Source organism: Dipodomys merriami, unplaced genomic scaffold (genome assembly GCF_024711535.1).
Source record: "Dipodomys merriami isolate MVZ:Mamm:240054 unplaced genomic scaffold, mDipMer1.0.p SCAF_1182, whole genome shotgun sequence".
NCBI classification, from domain to species: domain Eukaryota; kingdom Metazoa; phylum Chordata; class Mammalia; order Rodentia; family Heteromyidae; genus Dipodomys; species Dipodomys merriami.
This window is the reverse complement of record NW_027202474.1, coordinates 70,787-90,342: the sequence shown is the minus strand read 5'-3', so window position 1 is coordinate 90,342 and position 19,556 is coordinate 70,787. Positions and strand designations below refer to the sequence as shown.

The 19,556-nt window shown below is 40.1% G+C and overlaps 1 pseudogene; it reads right to left on the bottom strand.

Annotated features, from left to right (window-relative positions):
• Positions 1-12,074: 12,074 nt before the first annotated feature.
• On the bottom strand, positions 12,075-16,998 carry LOC138822935 (histone-lysine N-methyltransferase PRDM7-like; annotated as a pseudogene).
• Between the last annotated feature and the right edge of the window lie 2,558 nt (positions 16,999-19,556).

Genomic DNA, 19,556 nt, shown 5'->3' with positions numbered 1-19,556 from the left:
CAGCAAGGGACATCATCCATGCAATTATTGCTTTGCCATGCTGGCTCCAATCTCAATCCCAGATCTCATCCTTCTGAGTAACAAATTATAGGTATGAGGCAACTGCAGTGAGCTCTTTGATATAAATATCTATAACCAATTTTTGCTAAGTTTCTCAGAAGTTTCTTGAGAGGAAAGTTGAAAATTAAATATATTATGTGTCTTAAACATTCTTTTCATTATCTTCTAATTATTTGAATATAAGCTATCTTCCTCACATTTGGGAAAATTTTTTTCATTGTTCAAATCCTGGGGAGGGATGGAAAACCCAGTTTCTTTTCCAAACTTGAAAAAAAAATAGTCATTTTAACTTACCAGTTTTGCCAAATAGTGTGTCATGTCCTTGATGGATTTTTCATCTTCATCAGTGTTAGATGAATGAAATTATAAATGGGAGAAAATCAACCACATAGTAGCAAGTTTATCACAATGACAGATATAAGCTTTCCACTTTCTACCAGATAAATCATTTGCCACAAGCATTAAAAATCTTGAATAAAAACTTGGAGATTCTTCCTCTTTATATAAAGTTGGATTTTTGTTTTGTTTTGTTTTGTTTTTGGTTGGTCATGGGCTTTATCTTGGGGCCTTGGGGCAGTCCCTCAGCTATTCAGATCAAGGAAAACACTCTACCACTTGAGCCACAGCACTACCTCTATTTTTCTGGTGGTTATTTAGAGATGAGCCTCACAGAGTTTGCTGCTCAGGCTGACTTTGAACTGCAATCCTCAGATGTCAGCCTCCTGAGTAGCTAGAAATACAGACATGAGCCACCAGCACCTGGCCAAAGCTGTATTTTATCAGTTTTGTTGGCTTGAATGATTACCAAGGAAAAAATAGAAACTAAAATTGTTAGCTTATGCTAAAATTTCCAATAGTTTTACCATGAATAATAGTGAAATATTTAGAATTACATATTTTGAGAGTATATAACTGATTAAATTTTATTGTTTTAAAATACTTAAATATATCTCTTTTTTTGTAGACACTGAAGTTTGAGTTCAGAACTTGTACTTGTTGGCAGGCACTCTCCTGTGTGAGTCACATTCTTCAGAACATTTTTAATCAATCATCAATTAAATAATTTGAAGCTCACAAGTCATCTTTTGCTAAGATTAAGTAAAATAAGCCTAAACTCCTGCCTTTTGAGTAACAGAAGAAATCCTAATATCTAGATGTATAGACTCAAATAAATGAAACAACCTAAGAACAATCTTATCAATAAATAGGCAAGTGAATTGACTACATCATTCCCCAAAACAGATATAGGTGTCTAAGGAATACATGAAAATATACAACATCTTTAATAATCAAGGCAATGCAAATCATATCTATGTTGAGGTTTCATGTCTGCCTAAGCAGAATGCCTTTTAATCCTACATATACACCTGAAGAAATGTAAGTCAGCCTTATAGTAGAGCTATCTGCACACACATATTTTATAGCAGGATTCAAAGAATCATATTCCAGAATCAGCCTCCACAGGTAGAAAAGTGTTTAAAACTGTTATCTCCAAATAAAAATTAAACAGATCTGGGAGTAGAGCTGTGGACCAAGTGGCATAGTACCAACCTTAATGGAAAAAATCCAATCAAGAATTTAAGGCCCCAGGTTCAAGCCTCAGGACTGGCAAACACACACACACACACACACACACACACACACACACACACAGAAACACACACACACACACAGAAACACACACACACACACACACACAAAATGCTGCCTATATTTTTAGTAAGTTTCTTAATACCCTAAAATTCATGTACCTATGAAAAATCTTAATATAATGGAAAAGTGATATTTATAATGATAAACTCTTACTGAAGAACCCAGGTTTTTTTTCTTGATTTGTTTCGTTTTTGTGCTCATTGGACTTGAACTCACAGCCTAAGTGCTGTGCCTGAGCGTTTTTGTTCAAGGTTGGTGCTCTACCACTTAGTTACTGTGCCACTTTCCAGGTTTGTGGTAGTTCGTTGGAGATAAAGAGTCTCAAGGACTCTGTCCTCCACACATAAATTTCAAACTGCAATTCTCAGATTTCACATTCCTGAATCGGTAGAATTAGAGGCCGGATCCAGGCTAGAACCTGAGTATTTTCACCACTGCTCATTGAAAGAGTTCAAATCTTTTTACTCCAGAATACTTACCAAGCACAGTTTTCTCTGGATGGCAATCAAGCAAATATAGAGGCGCCCATAGTTCACACCTGTAAATCCTAGCTACTGAAAAGTCTGAGATCCGAGGATAGTGTTCAAAGCCAGTCCAGACAGGAAAATCTGGGAGAATTTTAGTCCCAATTAACCACAGAAATGCTATATGTTGAGCTGTGGCTGAAGCAGTAGAGCTCTACCTTAATCAAATATCTCAGAATCACTTCAGACCCTGAGTTCAAGGCCCAAGACCAGTGCACATGTGCACACACATGCACAATTTTATAACATAGTTCTCAAACCCAGCAAGGTTCCATCTTAATCCCTTAATGTCATGCTTTGTTATGAGAACTGGAAAAGGCTAACCTCTGGCATGGGTTGCAGTCCATGATGGTAAACAGCATCTGGATAGAGTAATTACCTTAGAGCCAATCGGACCGATCCAGACTGGAAGTACAAGTGAGGTGGTGTAGACACATGGCCCCTACTCCCCTGTTCACCCAGACCAAAAGCAGGAGTATGGTGACACAGGCACGCAACCCCCATTCACCCAGACCTGAAGCAGGAGTGAGGAAACATGGGTACATGGCCCCCACTCATCCAGAAATGAAGCGGGAGTGAGGTCAAAAGGGCATTAGCCCAGACTTATCCAGCCAGGAAGCAGTAGTGAGGTGGTGCAGGCACATTGCTCCTACCTACCCCTACCAGTATCAGCAGTGAGGTGACACAGGCACCATGACCCCTACTCCCCTACACATGCACACCAGAAGCAGGAGTGAGGTGACACAAGCACACAACCCCACACTCACCTAGACTGGAAGTAGGAGTGAGGTTACATGGGCATGGGCCCCCACGCAGCCAGACCAGAAGCCAGAGTGAGATTGTACAGGCACACGGCAACTACCGACCCAGACCAGAATCAGGAGTGAAGTGATACAGGCACACAGCCCCAACTTATCCAGCCAGGAAACAGAAGTGAGGTGATGGTCTTATGCCGCCACACCAGAAGAGCCTAGCATTCTATGGTGGCCCCTTCTCTTTCGGCCTTTGTGAAGAGTGGCTGGGTTTCATGATGCACTCCAGAGGTCAAGGGACTGGAGCTAAGGATGCTGCTGCCATCCCCCAACTGGTACTGCACCTGCTGCAGCTATGGTAGCAAACTTAATTGGTTCTAATTCACAAAACATATGTTATGAACTATGAGTTTGTTCAGGTACTGCGCGCCACTTGCTAGTCTCTTAATATTATAGTTGCCAATGTCTAAGTGCTCACTGACTTGTAAATATGCTGGAATGGAAATCCTACTATCACTGCTGTCTTTTCATTTCTAGGAATGATGATTTTGAAATGGCCCTTCTGGAGAGAAGAAGAGGGCACATGGACCCAACTATTCAATAGTGCATTTGGGTGACACTATATTGGCCCAAGAATGAGTCGACCCAGCTTGTATCCAGGTGTTTTGGGTTAGTCTTTTGGGTCATGCTTTCTGTTTGGCCGTGGAGAGTCTTAAGCTTCTCATTGTAGACACAGAAGATGGGAAAGTAACTTCCAAGGCTTATATATTCAGGAGCCATTTACTTTCTGCCCTTCTGAGATGGCATCTTACTCCATTGCCAAAATGGTCTTGAACTTACCAGGCTTCTGCTTAAGCCTGCCAAGTGATGGAATTACAGGCTTACCATACCACACCCAACTATGTGTCATGGGCCATTTGAAATAGAAAATTCATGGGGCTGGGAATGTGGCTCAGTGGTAGAGCGCTTGCCTTGCATGCTCAAGCCCTGGGTTCGATTCCTCAGCACCACATAAGCAAAAAGAAAAAAGCCGGAAGTGGAGCTGTGGTTCAAGTGATAGAGCACTAGCCTTGAGCGGAAGAGCTGAGGGACAGCGCTCAGGCCCAGAGTTCAGGCCCCACGACCGGACCCCCCCCCAAAAAAAAGAATGTTCAAAAAAAAAAAGAAATAGAAAATTTATGACATTTCTGCTGTATCCACTAACAAAATTGTGCAATGATCAAATAACTTACAACCTAGTTGTTAAAAATATAGCCTCAGACTCAACTGAATTTCAAATTCAATTTTGGTTATTTACCTGCTTTTGGTTAAAGAGGAAGACACTTTATCACTGAGCTTTATTCACTTGTATAAAAAGGTGGATGGAGCCATGGACAGATGGCTCATGCCTATAATCTTACTCAGGAACTTGAGATGGAAAGAATATGTTTTAAACCCAACCCGGGCAGAAAAGTCCCTATGAGATACTTAGGTCCAGTGAATCACTCAGAAACCCGAAGTGGGGGCTAAGAATTTGGCTCAGTGGTAGAGTGCTTGCTTTGCAAGCATGAGGCCCTGAGTTCAATTCCTCAGCACCACATAAGCGGAAAAAGCTGGAAGTGGTGCAAAGGCTCAATTGGTAGAGTGCTAGCCATAAGCTGAAGTGCTGAGAGACAGCACCCAGACCCAGATATCAGGCCCCCTGAACAACAACAAAAAAAATCAACACAGAAATGGGGTTGTGGCTCAAGTGGTAGAGTGCTAAAAAATGGATCACGGACTGCACCCAGACCCTGAGTTCAAATACGACAATGAACAACAAAAAAATGTGATTGGATAGGGGTATTTTCCATCTCCTAGGTTTATGATTATTCAATAATCAGAATTTATTGAGCATTTCCTATGGAAAAGAGGTATTTTTCCTCACCAGCAAGTGATTTATGATGCTGCAGAGCATGCAATGGATACCCTCTACTTCACTTGAGAATTGAGTGTGAATTTTTTGGGGTCCTATTAGAATAGCAGGTCAGGAGCAAAGCTGATAAGGATTCAAGCTTTCTGTTAAACCATACTGTAGCCATTTTGATTTTTGTTAAAGGAATAATTGATTTAGACATTGGTGGCTCATGGCTATAATCCTCACATGCCTTCACTTGTATATTTGCCTATAGCCTATAGGCTGTTTAGCCCTTAACTTTGGTGGTGGCATGATTCGTGTATGGAATATACTGCCCAGAAAAATACAACTATGATATAAGCAATGTTTGACAACGTATTAAATCCAAAGTTGCAATGGTAAGGATGTTTAGTGTTTAACTTTTTTCTTTAGTTAATTGCTTTTAAAAGTTTGGGCTGGGAAGGTAGCTCAGTGGTAGAGTGCTTGCCTTGCATGCCTGAGGCCCTTGGTTCAATTCCTCAGCACCACATAAGCAAAAAGAAAAAATCCAGAAGTTTTGCTGTGGCTCAAGTGTTAGAGAGCGCTAGCCTTGAGCTGAAGAGCTGAAGGACAGCACCCAGGCCCAGAGTTCAGGCCCCACGACCGGACCCAAAAATATAAAAAATAAAATAAATTAAATGTATTTGCTTATTTAATTTACTCGAGGAAATCAAAAGTTAATATTTGGGACTTTTGCTGAAATTTGAAACTAGGCAAGTAAGAGCACCCATTGTCCCCAAATTCATCATTTGAAATTATTAAAACTTTATTCATATGTTTTAGTAGTCAGAAATTTGAGCCAATCATGGGCGCTCACACTCGTAATGCTATCTGCTGTGTCTTGACTAATGCAGAGAGGACTATGATTTGATGCTAGCCCAGGCAAAACATTCACAATATTGGATTTCAATCAATATCTGAACCAATGCATTGTGCTTTTTATTTCATCTACTCAGAAAGGGTAAAAAGAAGGATTGTGGTCCATAATGGCCTGGTAATAAACATAAAACCATACCACAAAAATGTCTCAAGCAGAACTGGGTGCAGGTGACTCATGCCTGTAGTCTTAGCTACTCAGGAGTCTGAGATCTGTAGATTAAAGTTCAAAGCCATCCCAGGCAGTAAAGTCTGTGAGACTCATCTCCAATAAACCATAAAAAACCAGTAGTGGTGCTGTGACTCAAGCAGTAAACATTCGCCTTGAGCTGAAGAGCTCAGGGACAGCGCCCAGGCACAGAGTTTAAGACACATGACCAACAAAAACAAAAATGACTAATGCAAAAAAAGCAGGTGTATGGCTCAAGTGGTAGAGCACCTACCTAAAGTGCATGAGGCCCTGAGTTTAAGTTCTAGGATAAAAACGAGGGAAGGATGTGAACATATGGAAGGAAGAAAAGAAGGAAGGGGGGAATTATTTTGTATATTGTACTTGTCTAGTTATTTCATTAAGGAGGCTTCTCATTCCTTTTTCTTTTTTTTCTGTCAGTTGTGGGGCTTGAACTCAGGTCCTGGATCCTGCCCCTGAGCTTTTGTGCTCAAAGCTAGTGCTCTACCACTTTGAGTTACATGGTCACTTATGGGTTTCAGTGGTTAAATGAAAATAAGTATCTCATAGATTTTCCTGACTAAGCTGGTGTTGAACCTTGATCCTTAGATCTTAGCCTCTGACTAGCTAGACTTACAGGTATGAGCCACTGGCTCTGGGCACTCACTTGTTTTCTTTCTTTCTATTTTTTATCAGTCATGGGACATGAACTCTGGGTGCTGTCCCTGAGCTCTTCAGCTGAAGTGAAGCACTCCACCAGAGTCCACTTCTAGTTTTCTGATTGCTAATTGGAGATAAGAATCTCATTACAGAAGTTCCGAGGTAGATGGCAAAGGAGAACCTGGAGGCTAATCAAGCTCCAGCAAAGAAAGCAGTTTTAGTGTTCCTAAATACTGTTTAGTAAACAGTCCTACACTACAGAATCACTCCAAGTGTGCCATCAGGTACAGAGAGTTTGGCCAGAGAGGGAAAATCCACACAAGGAGGCAAAACTGAGCAATTGCCGGTAGCCAAGGCTGGAACGGATGCAGCGGCAGTGACAGTGGCTGTATTGGCCATACCTATAGCAGAGAGAGTTCAGGAAAACAGCACCAGACACAGCAGGTGAGCAGATTCTACTCATCACCAGCAAGAACTGACAAAGAGCAGATATCTTCATCCTGCAGATCACACACCAGAGACAACTCAGGAACCAACACTCTGGCATGAGTAGAACACTGACATCCTCACTCCTTATCTGGGAGCAGAGAAGGGAAAGCCATCCCTCCCCAACCACCGGAGAACTCCATCTTCCATACTGACAAAGGCCCCTGTGAGCAACTAGCTCCAACTCAGGCCTTGGAAGAAAAGAAGAGTCATTTAGCAGGTCACAAGAACCTTACCTAACCTGCCAGGCTCAGCTACACCCAGGGGAAAATCACCCAGCCCAGACAGAGGAAGATCCGCCTCCCACCTCAGGAGAGACTTTCTTCACTGTGTAAACAGAACCAGAGGCTGCCCCTCCCTACAGCAGCCTAGAAAATCAACTAAAATTCAGTAAACACAAACCCTGAGAATGGATCCAGGCTGGGTTCTGTGAGTGTCTCTGGAACTATCCCCTCAGGGAAAAGCTAGTTTGCTGAAAAGCCTCAACCCTACCCAGAACCTATCCTAATCACAGCATCTTGAAAGTAGAGGAAACAGCCATCTCCCTCTTTTGTGATACTCAAAGCAGATCTCCCTCCCATTGAACTAGCCTGAGAAGAGGATCACAAAATCCTGGGTAAAGGAGAGCATTATTCTGCCTGCTCAAACAAACTGACTTAAGAATCCAATCAAGCCACAGGAAAACCAAACACCACAAGCAGACCTGAGACTGCACCAAGAGAGTGGTTATGGACACAGTGGAGATAAAGGATCTTCTCATCACCTCTCCAAAAAATAACTCTTTTTGTAGCTTTTTTTAAGTTTTATTTTTTAATTGTTTTCTATTAATCTTTTTTTTTCCACTCATAATGTTTATTTTAGGTGTATTTGTGTGTGTGCTTTTTTATATCTTCTGATCTTTTGGTACTTTTTTATTTTCTTTTTTTTTCTCTTTCTTTCTTTTTTGAGTGACTTAATTGATATTATGCCCATCCCCATATATATATACCCGTCGTCAATTATTAGACCTTATACCCTATGGTATATACACTTAATCCAGAAATTTATTACTCAATTCATAAGCTCTTAGGCTTAAATTCTTTAGTAGCAATATTATATCTTTATACCTATATAATTTCCTGTTTGTCTGTTTTTTGCTAGTCATGGGGCCTGAACTCTGGGCCTGGGCACTGTCCCTCAGCTCTTCAGCTCAAGACTAGTCCTCTACCACTTTGAGCCACAGCACCACTTCCAGCTTTTTCTGCTTATGTGGTGCTGAGGAATCGAACCCAGAGTCTCATTCATACAAGGCAAGCACTCTACCACTGAGCCACTTTCCCAGCCCTAATTTTTAATAACTAATTTTAAGCACTTTTATTTTTTAGTTTTTCATGTCTCCTATCCCTCACCTCCTCTCATTCTATCCTTCTCTCAATACCATTTCTTTAAACTTACATAATTTTTAAGTGTTTCACTGTTTAAATTTAAATTTTTATTTCCATTTTTCTTCTTTTCTTTTAAATCACTCTCCTATCATTCTGTCTAATCTATTTCTCTCTCTGAGATAAGAACTTGGTTAAATTCATTCTCCTTTTACCTCTACATAGCCCTCTAATCAGTGGTATTTCTTTGAGGAATTACTGTCAATGTTGCCATGTGCCAATCCAAGGCCTCTCACAAAGTCTCCTAACCCAACCTGTCTGTGCCTCTGTGTGAGTTAATCATCATTGAACAACTGCGTTCCATGGTTTGTGAAACATTCGCTTCTGTGATCATATGCACATGAGGGCCCAAGAAGAGACTTCCCTGGAAGGAATGTCCTAAAATGCAAAACGTCTACTAGGGCAATGGAAACCCATGGTTGGGCATGCTTAATTTTTAACCTGTGCACTGAACTAACAGGAACACATTAAGACACACTAAGAAACCCTGATGTAAAGGATCAGAGGGCTGAGGGGAAGGGAGCCGCATGCTCAGGAATATAAATGGAGCTTACAAGCCACTGCAGGCTCTGACTTTCTATGTTGAAGTTAAGATTAACAGGCAGCCCAAGTTTCTAAGAACTCATTGTCTAGGCTATATGCCTCTTTCAGAACTTCTTTTCCTCCTCCTGTATTTTGAAAACAGCAGTTAGTACTGTGTTTCTCTCTCCTAGGGGCAATTTTTCTCTTCACACAATGCTTAAAGTAGATAATAGGAAGCTGAAATTAAAGTTAACAAGTATGAAGTAGCACACAGTGCTTGTCCTGAATTCCTGGACCTAAAAAGTTCCCAATTCTAAGCACAAAGTGATCATAGGTGTATCCTAATAACCTCCACTGAATGGAGAAATTTGAACAATTTTCCCAAGGCAGGTATTGTCCAGTACAGTAGTTACCACCTATAACCCTTGTTATTAGGATGGTTGTGATCTACTAGAACAATAACCTTGAAACTGGGCCAAGACGAGACAACTTATCGTTGCTAGAAACGGGGGAAGACAACTAGGAGAATGTTTCTCTGGCACAGACATGGATATAATTACAACAAAGTTCTAAATTGTGGCTCATCAGTAAAGACTATCAAGTCATACATCAATAAAGGTAATAACTAAACATAAAAATTTAAAAAAAACTATTTGGGTTTCCGTACTAACATCTTTTTAAAGGTGTGTGTGTGGTGTCTGAGATTTTTTATGGGGCAGCATTGGTTCTTAAAAATCATCCTATTGGCACTATCTTTAGGTTTCCCATTCAAGTCTGGTGGCATTCTAGCTGTACCACTTGAATCACACAATTCTTGACTTCTGCTGGTTAACGAGATAAACATGTAAAGTATATGTCAACCTTGGTTGGTTTCAAATTATGATCTTCAGATCTCATTCTCTGGAGTAGGTAAGGATATAAGAGTGAGCCACTATGCTCAGCCCAGTATTTCCAGTAAGTTACTTAATCTTTCTGAATCTCAGCTTCTTCTTGTGTGGAAAGTGAACAGAATTATTTTGTGTATCTTAGAATCTGGTGGGAGTTATGACTAGGTATGGGAAGTATAAGTGTTCGGGATGTGAAGACAGAGCCTGACAATCTCATAAAACTACTGATGTTTATATTGAAATGAATTAAAGGAATTGAAAACGATGGATTTTTCTTTTTTTTGTTTATCCATTTCTGGGCAGTGAGGGAGCCACAGAAATTCAAGGAGAACAAGGAAACAAATGCAGCAGTGATACTCTGTAGATATTATGTTGACAATCAACTATACCACTTGTGGGCAGGGAAAGGAGGGAAAAACAGAGAGAGAGCAAAGAAGTGATTAGATTTTCGAAAATGAAATGAACTCATTATCTAAATTACAAAATGGTGACCCGTATGTCCACTACATTAACAATAACAATTTTTTAAAGTCCAGGTTGGTGATTCTCTCCTCCAGTTTTAGTTAGAGGACCTTGAGACTCAGGCCCACCTATAGAGTTTTCGAAGGTCAATTGATATGATAATTAATATAGAGCCAAAATCTCTTAACAAATGTTATAAAAAGTATTTCATTCGTAGTACTTCTTTCTGCTTGAATGGAGATTCTATATGTTATTGGCAGAGCTATGTTTTTTACTTTTTGTTTTCAGTATTTGTCAACTGTTGAAATCCTTCTTGAAGCTTTGGGACAGAGGTCTGCTATATCTTGGCACCCTGCCCCTAACTAAAATAGTAATCAACCTTTGAAATTAATTTACTTGTGTATGAGTTTGTTTTATTTCTTTATTCATTTATTTATTTATTTGTTTATTTATTTATTTTTGTCGCTGGTGGTGAAATCTGGGCCTGGTCGCTGCCCTCAGCTCTTCAGCTCAAGGCTAGTGCTCTACCACTCGAGCCACAGCACCACTTCTGGCTTTTTCTGCTTACGTGGTGAGGAGGAATCAAACCCAGGGCCTCATGCATGCAAGGTAATCTGTGTACCACTAATCTACCTTCTCAGCACCTATGAGGGGTATTTTTGTGCACGGGTCTATCAAGGAAATCTATTCAGAAATGTATTCATTTGCCACTAGACATTAATTATGAATTATCTGATAGTTAAAGGATAAATTGTTATCATTTTTACTAGGAATTGTTTGTCTTCCCATGCTAAAAACATGGAGGAGGGTATTTTAAACTAAAACTACAAAAGAAATTTAAGATCTTTGTGCTAACAAATGTGTCCAGTTATTACATTAAAAAGAAATTTCAAACTTCATGAATACAGAGCTCAAACTCCTTATACTACTTATTTCAAAATGCAAATTAAAGGGAAAATCAGACAGGGGATAAAATTTATATTGTATGTTAATTTTTAAAGAGGAAAATAAGATCCTAGATGGCAGATTAAAGGCAAAGCAATATCAGAGCCCTATCTACTCAATAAGAAATAAGAAGCTTATTTGAAAAAAAAAAACTGCAAAGTGCACATCAGGCAAAGGCAAGCAGTCAGAGCTTACCACAAACACAGAAATACCATATCTCTCAGAAAAAGGAAACAAGTTCAGACCAGTGCTCATCCTTATCCCTGATTTCAATAATACATATACACCCCCTACACACACACACACACACACACACACACACACACAATGAATGTATGCAACAGCTCAACCTACTCACATCCACTCAACATGAATCAAAGATCTTCCTGTAATATTTGAAACTTTAAGTTTCAAGTCATATAAATAATTGATAATAGATGCATAAGTAATTATTTTCTGAATAGCGCTCTACTGTAAAAGTGAGAATTCATGATGATTATAACTACTTTAAACATCTCTGAATCTCAAAAAAATTAAACAACACACAATCCGGGACTGCATTTCTACCAGCTATTCTGCAAAGGCTTAATAAGAAGATACTTATGAGATTTTGTGTACCAAAAATTAAATACTAAATTCAATTAATACCTGAGTAAGTGAAGAGAAAGATGATCAGAGAGATCTATGCTGCCTCCAGTTCTCAACCAGCTGTACACTGTGTCATCTTTGCTGCTGCTGGACCTTAGTTGTCTTCTCCAGTGCAGTGGCCACACTGGGGTTGGATTGGGCCTGGTAGGGAGATGAGTTTGGCCACATGGGAGGCCACACTGGGGTTGAGGTTTGGGGCAGTGTGGAGGGGAGAGGAGGCCTTGGCAGAAGCTGGTGAAGCAAGGAAAGAGGCAGGAAGCCGGAGGCTCAGGAAGCAGCATGCCCGAAGGCTGCCTGGTTCTGGAGAATGTCTGTGAGGTGGGGTTGTTGGGGCAGATCCCATGGGGCCTGGTGGCCTGGTGAGAAGAGGAAGGAATCTCAAGTACTGCAAAGGAGGACAATGAAAATTAAGATCACAGTGGCTGAACAATTTCAACAACAAAGGTGGGGAAATGGAGGTAAACTCTGGGGATGAGAGGACGGCAGCACTGGGCCAGTGGAGTTCAATCCTTTCTGGACATACCTGGAAGTGTGTGAAGACTGGCTCCACCACAGCTTTGGCCTCACTCGACTTGAACGGGCACCCGGAATGGTCACCTCAGCCTCAGCCTGCCCCAGAGAGCCAGACTGGCATAGATGCTGAAGACCAAGCAGTGGCTGGGAAGCTATGCGCAACAGGGTGGAGGAAGCATGGCTGGTGGGTGCAGCTCCAGCCCAGCCAGGTCCAGGGCCAACGGGGAAGTTCAGACTGTAGATCTAGAGCAGGCAGTGTGCCCCAGACCAGTGGGACTTCCAGGGACTTGCGTGGAGGCCAACACGTGCATGTTGGGAACTTCATAAGTATGGCCCAGGCGTCTCCACGGAAAGGTGCATTCACTCCTGTGCCTCTCCTTTCTTCTGGACTCTCGCTGTCCTCCTGCTTCCTGCTGAAGTACCAGGCCATAGACCGCCCCCAAAGGCCAGCAGAGAGCCCTTGCCAATGTAAATACAGGGGGGTCGTTTATTACAGCTCGAGCTGGACTCACAAATCTTCCCTGACACAGCAGGTCAATAATTGTCAGTCCCAATCTCTTGGTCAGCAAGGTCTTTTTATTTTGTATGAAGCAGGTGGAAGGATCATTACAACACTGATTTTGTGATAGGTCGGTGGTTCGTAGTAAATCTAGTCTTAAATTTATTGGTTGGGGAATGATTATTTCCAGTAAGGGCAGGGACTTTCTCGCTTAGCAGTTACAGGATAGGTTAAATCATACATAGCAAGCATATTATAAGTTGGGGTAGGTGGGGCCAATCACAGGAATGCTGAGGGCACTATTCCTGGATTATTTCCCGACCTAAATTGCTTCCTGATAGAGTTGGGAGATAATAGGTCAGGGCAGTCTGAGATTCCTGGACAGATCAGGGCTGTCTGGTTTCTTAGTTATTTTTACTGTTACATTTTCTTAGAACATGAACTGACACTCTTTTTCCAGTAGCAGATAACAGATATTTTCCTTAGAGTTTCTGAAATCACTGCCAACCTATTTGTCCTCTCACTGACACATCCAACTACAGGAGTCAACTTCTCCACGCTGATGACAGGCCATCTCAGAGATATTCACAGGGCTATGTTTCCTCCTCTATCTCAGGCCTTTCTACTGAAAGAACATCCTTACTAAAAACTTTTTAGTTGTTTCTAGTGAGGAAGAAAAGTAAGGCCTAGTTGCAGCCATGGAACCAAGAATTGAGGGCCATGGCTAGAGCAAAATGCCCTGAGAAAAGATGGATTCATTTTTGTCAAAGACACAAGTCTCTATAGGAACTCTCATTCTAACTGATTTTCTTCCTAGTAATATATTCACAGAATATGTAGACTATGTAATGAATGAACAATGACATATGCATAATATTTGCGAATATGGAGGGAATTAAGAAAAAACTGCAATGGCCAGAAGTAACTGGTTCTTTGAAAGAGAGCTGGTAGGTTCTTTGTTTGGTCTCTACGCCTTTTAGCACGGTATTTTGTATTGCATTCAAACATATGAAGTTCTTAAAATGTAAAATCAGGACAAATAGTTAAAAATAAGGAAATTTTCCTAATAAAGTATACAAACTGCATCTTTAAATTCAGAGGTACTTAACTTGAAATTTTTCTCACGTTAAATTGCCTTTTGTTCCACCGAAGAGTTGATATTCGAAAATTCCTAAAGAGAATTATTTTTTTTCTTTTCTTCCTTTTTAAGGAACCATAGTAAGGTCCACCTGTTTCTGCTGTGAGCTCTTTCTTCCACTTACTGCCCAGTTGCTGTCAATACTCATCCCCATACGAGACAAGCAGCTCACATCCTGCCTTGATGACATGACAGGTTTGGTAGAAGATCTACCTCTGATACTGAAAGGCCCTCGGATTCTGATTCTCAGCACACCTGCCACAGTTCATATACCTAAAGTTGAAGCAGGCACAGGAAGGAAACATAAGAGGGTAAGTTTCTGCTCCCTTTGGATCTACTCCCAATACTCATCCACTCTAGAACTCTAAGTGCACTGTTTTCAAAGCTCAGTTCCAGACTTCTCTTAATCCTTATTTGTCACAAATAGATAGATTTCCAGATTCTCTAAATTGAGTTAAAGTTTATGTCATAGATTTTGGTGGGGACATGCATTCTGTTTCTAGATTAGCACACATCATTTGACATTTGGCCCAAGTAATTTTCCTTAGATTGGACTCACTCATGCACCTGTCTCCACTATGTTCCCATAGAAATTCAGAGAATCATTTGTCTTATAAAGACAATAGAGGGAAATTTGTTTATTCATGATGTTGTTTCCTGATACGACAATGGTTCCCCATGGCACAGGGCTGCAGGACATACCATAGAACCACTGCTTTCTGAACCTCACCACTGCTCCAACTCTGCTTCTACGTGTTTGAGTATACCCTAATAGACTAAAGTTCTTTCTTGTAGGTTGTTAGGGCACTATGTACTTTGCAAAAACGACGAAGAAAAATTATAGTTAAATACTCCTACAATGAAATTGTCCTTTCTATCTCCACATGTGTTTCACAATTACTCAGGGAATATGATTTATTCAACTACTGAGGATAATTCTTTGACTCGTATACAGTATGTGCTTTACAGATGCAGGATCTATGAATGAAGTTAGGCCCTTTGGTTTTTCTTCTGATGTCTTAATTTTGTCTCTCATGGAAATTTTTATTTTGATACAGTACACATATTTATATGCATACATACATACATACATACATACATACATACATACATACATACATACATACATACATACATACCAGAGCTAATGATTGAACTCAGTAACTAAACTTACCTCTTGCAATACAAGCACTCTACCACTTGAACCACTAGCCCTTTTTGTGTTGTTTATTTTTGAGGTATTTTTTGTCTGTCAAGGGGCATAAACTCTGTGCCTGAATGTTGTCCTTCAGCTCTTCAACTCAAGGCAAGCGCTCTACCACTTGAGCCACAGCGCCGCTTTTGATTTTCTGCTGGTTAATTGGAGATAAGAGTTTCACAGCCTTTCTTCCATGGGCTGGATTTGAACCATGATACTCATATCCGAGCTTTCTGAGTAGCTACTTACAGGTTTGAGCCACCAGTGCACAGTTTGTTTTTGAGGTATTATTTACCCTGCTGTCCTGGGTTGCTATCCTGCTTGTGCTTGCCTGGGTTGCTGGAGATACTTCACTTTATCCAGCCATTGTACTTCCACAGTAGCTGGGATAACAAATGTGCACCAACGTGCTCAGCCATTGGTAGTAATCGGGGTCTTATAATCTTTTATGCTAGGAATGGCATCAGACTGAGATCTCATCTCTATCTCAAAAGTACAAATTAAAGGTTGAGCTATGGAACCCAGCTATACTATTTATATTTTTATTTCTTGTCCATCAAATATTCATAATTTTGAAAGCACCAAGTACAGCAAAAGAAAAATGGAGATATGGGAATCCATATGTGTGATAATCAGGGTGCAAGTCTTCTGAGGATAATATCCTCTTAGGAACCATGAAAATGACTGCTGGACTCACTCCAGTTGGCCTGGGATTTATTTTTTGCATCTACACATAGAAGTTACTCCTTTTTGTGATCTGAGTTTCAGAAAGACAAGCTAAAGGCTTTTGGGTAATAATTGGCAAAATCATATTACTTGATTCCAGTGATGCTCTTTGAGCCTGCATGGACTCAGTAGTTGTGAACACATAAGATGCCGTCTACACATCTGAGGGGATTTGTCATAGTCCTAACAGAGGCTCCTTAAGCATGGATGCACTTTGCCTCTAACACACTCTGTTTATATGCGCTATACTTTGATCCTAAATCAGCATGTCCATGTTTATGCAGATTCCACAAACACATACAATTATTTTGTCCATGTCCTAGCAAAGTTTCATTGGAGGCACAGGGGGACACATGGAGTTAGAGAAAGGGGGGAAAGGGAGGGCATTTCTTACCATCTAGGAGTACCTATTGTCTGCATCTTCATCTTCTATGATCAAGCCCTCATAGGGGCTGAAGTGCAAACCCAATGGCAGATCAGATTCCTCATTCCATACTCTAAGCCTAGCCTCAGGGTACTGTACTGACGAATTCTCAGCCCAGGGGGCAGACTGAGGACTGAATGGTCATAATGCCCCTTGTCCACCACATTGTCTCTTACAAATATAGGTGGCCCATGAACAGTGTAGCTGGTGATGAAGAAGTTCTGACACTGCTCACAATCTGAGGCAAGAGAAGCAAAAATTAGTCAAGAAATATGTACATTCCCAGATTTAACAATCATGAGAAAGAGCACAGAATGCATATCATTGTCGCTTAGTTCTTCATGTGAAGTTACTAGAGTAAACCAGTAATTGGGGGCCAAATGACCTGATGAATTATTATAAAAGCACATTTGCCTTCTGTTTGAACAAGCACAGAGGGTTACTTACACAGGTAATCATCATCCTGGGGTTTACGGATATCTTCATAAGCATAACTCTTTCTTTCCTGTAGGATGTACATGCTCATTTTTACCTCCTTTTTCCTACGTCCAAGTTGAAAAACAATGGTTATTTAAGTTGGGGATCAACAATCTTTGTCCCTATTTCTTCAGAAAAGTAAAATCTCTTACTACCAAATTATCATCTATTCTTCTCACATACTCTGGTCCCCCATTAATCTTTGACTAAGAGATACAAAGACTTCATTTGAACACTAACTACAGGTTTCTAATTCAATTTTAAGTTTTGGCCATTCCCATTTTCAGGTTTAATTTCGACTTCATTAAATTTCTTATAAAGTGGTCTTTGATGAATTTATTCATTCAGAATATTTGTTGAGGGTATGTTAAGTATTGAGCAAAGACGAGGACATACAGGATTGAAAATGTGTGGTCACAGATTTATCAGACACTTTGCGTTTATCTGTTATTTTACCTTTTACTTATCATTTTCAGACAACATGCAGGCTGTACACATTTTTCTTGTCAGTCCTGGGGCTTGAACTCAGGGCCTGGGCACTGTCCCTGTGCTTCTTTTGCTCAAGGCTAGCACTCAACAACTTGAGCCACATTGCCACCTCTGGCCTTTTCTGTTCATGTGGTTCTAAGGAATAGAACCAAAGGCTTCATTCATACAAGACACATAATCTACAACTAAGCCACGTTCCCAGTGCAGTCTGTGCATCTTTATCTATGTTCTTTAGATTAACATTCAGAAGTTCAGGGAGAATGTAAAATGTGTCATGGCCTAAGTGCCTCCAGGTGGATAATAACCCAAGTGTGTAACTTCATTGTGAAATTCTTATGTGCTGCTCATTGGAAACCTAATTACTAGTTCCACAGCTTAGTTCAGCCTATGTTTGAACTTTCCAAAGTCCATCTCACATAATCAGATTACCCTCAGCAACCTTGCTAGAATTACCAAAATTAGTAAATTTCCCAAATTATTTTCTCTTACCCAATTTTTGTTTGCAGTATTGTCCTTGTGTATTTGCTTCTCCAAGAGGGAACGCTGGTTTCTGGGCCTCTTCTAATCCACTTGACTTTAAGAAATTTATAATTCCTGAGAACTTCTTCAAACTAGGTTCCTTACCTAAGGTTGTCTTGGGCATTCCCTTCAATGAAAGTCACATATAGAATTGGAATGTATTTCCTAAGCCTTCCATCTCCTATCAGTTTTCTCTCAAATCCATATAAGTTAGACTGAGGGAGGGAGAACACTTGAGAATACAAACCGAAAAGCAAACAAGGTCTGTGAATGAAGGAAATGAAGCTTGGAAGAAGACATGACTAGTGGTGACATTTAATGAAAGAGAACACGGGGAAAGTGGAGAATTACAAAACTTGGTTGGAAAAAGCTATGACAGAGCAGTGAGAATAGGAAGAAATTATTGGCAGAAATCTATATGGACAATTAAGTACATTCAAATTGCAACTAGTTATAACAGATGACTTTGAAATTAATTTGACTTTTTTCTATGCAATTTTGCCTGAAAAAGTATGTACCATATAATAATTGTATAAATTGGTATACATGTCTGTTTTTGAGATGATAAGGTAAACAAAAATGTGATATGGTAAAAAAAGAAAATGTTCATCAGGCAGACTCTAGTGACTCGTGATTGTAATCCTAGTTATTCAGTAGGCTGAGAGCTGAGGTGTAAGCTTGGCAGCCAGCCCAAGGAGTAGTAAGACTCATATCCACTTAAAACCATCATAAAAGCCAGGAGTGGTATTGTGGTTCAAGTTGCTGAGTGCTAGCCTTGCTAGCACAAAAGGAAGGATCTGGAACAATGATTAGACCTGATTGTAAGTCTCAGGCCCAGCACCAAAAAATTTAACATTGAATATTGTGAATTCTTAAAATACAGCATCAATGGGACTAAGCATTTCTTTCTGCTTTTTTTTTTTCCAGTCCACGGCCTGGGCCCTTTCCCTGAGCATCTTTGGCTTGAGGCTAGCACTTTACCGCTTGAGCCACAGCACCATTTTCAGCTTGCTTTTCCTGTTTATGTGGTACTAAGGAATCAAAATAAGGGCTTCATGCATGCTAGGCAAGCACTCAACCATTAAGCTACATTCCAAGCCCCTAATTATTTGTTTTTGAGCCCTGATATAAATTCACTTTCTGTGACAGCCCTAGTTGAAATAAATTAGTTGAAATTGAATTTGAAGACATTAACTTCAGTATTTCTCGAGCCTGTTACTTTTACTTAAATTTCAAAACTGATTAATTATTATATATATTGATTATAACTTGTTTATCCTGAAAATATTGAGGGGGGTTCAGTTGAGACTTCAGACCTCTGAAGAACGATCAGTTATTGTCCAACCACTCAAAAGACTCACATGTAAAGGCTACAGCTAAACAAACAACTATGGAAAGTTCCAGAATCAGCTAACTAAAGCTCAGAAGAAGGGACCAATCCTCCTCTTCCTCACAGAATTGACATTTGAAATTAGCCTCAGAAGGATATGTATCTATGTAAAATATTATGTCACTTTTTTTAGTTGTCAGTAAACTTTTCTTAAAACTTACAAATAGTGTGGATTTATTGTTGCATCTATCAATTTGTTATAA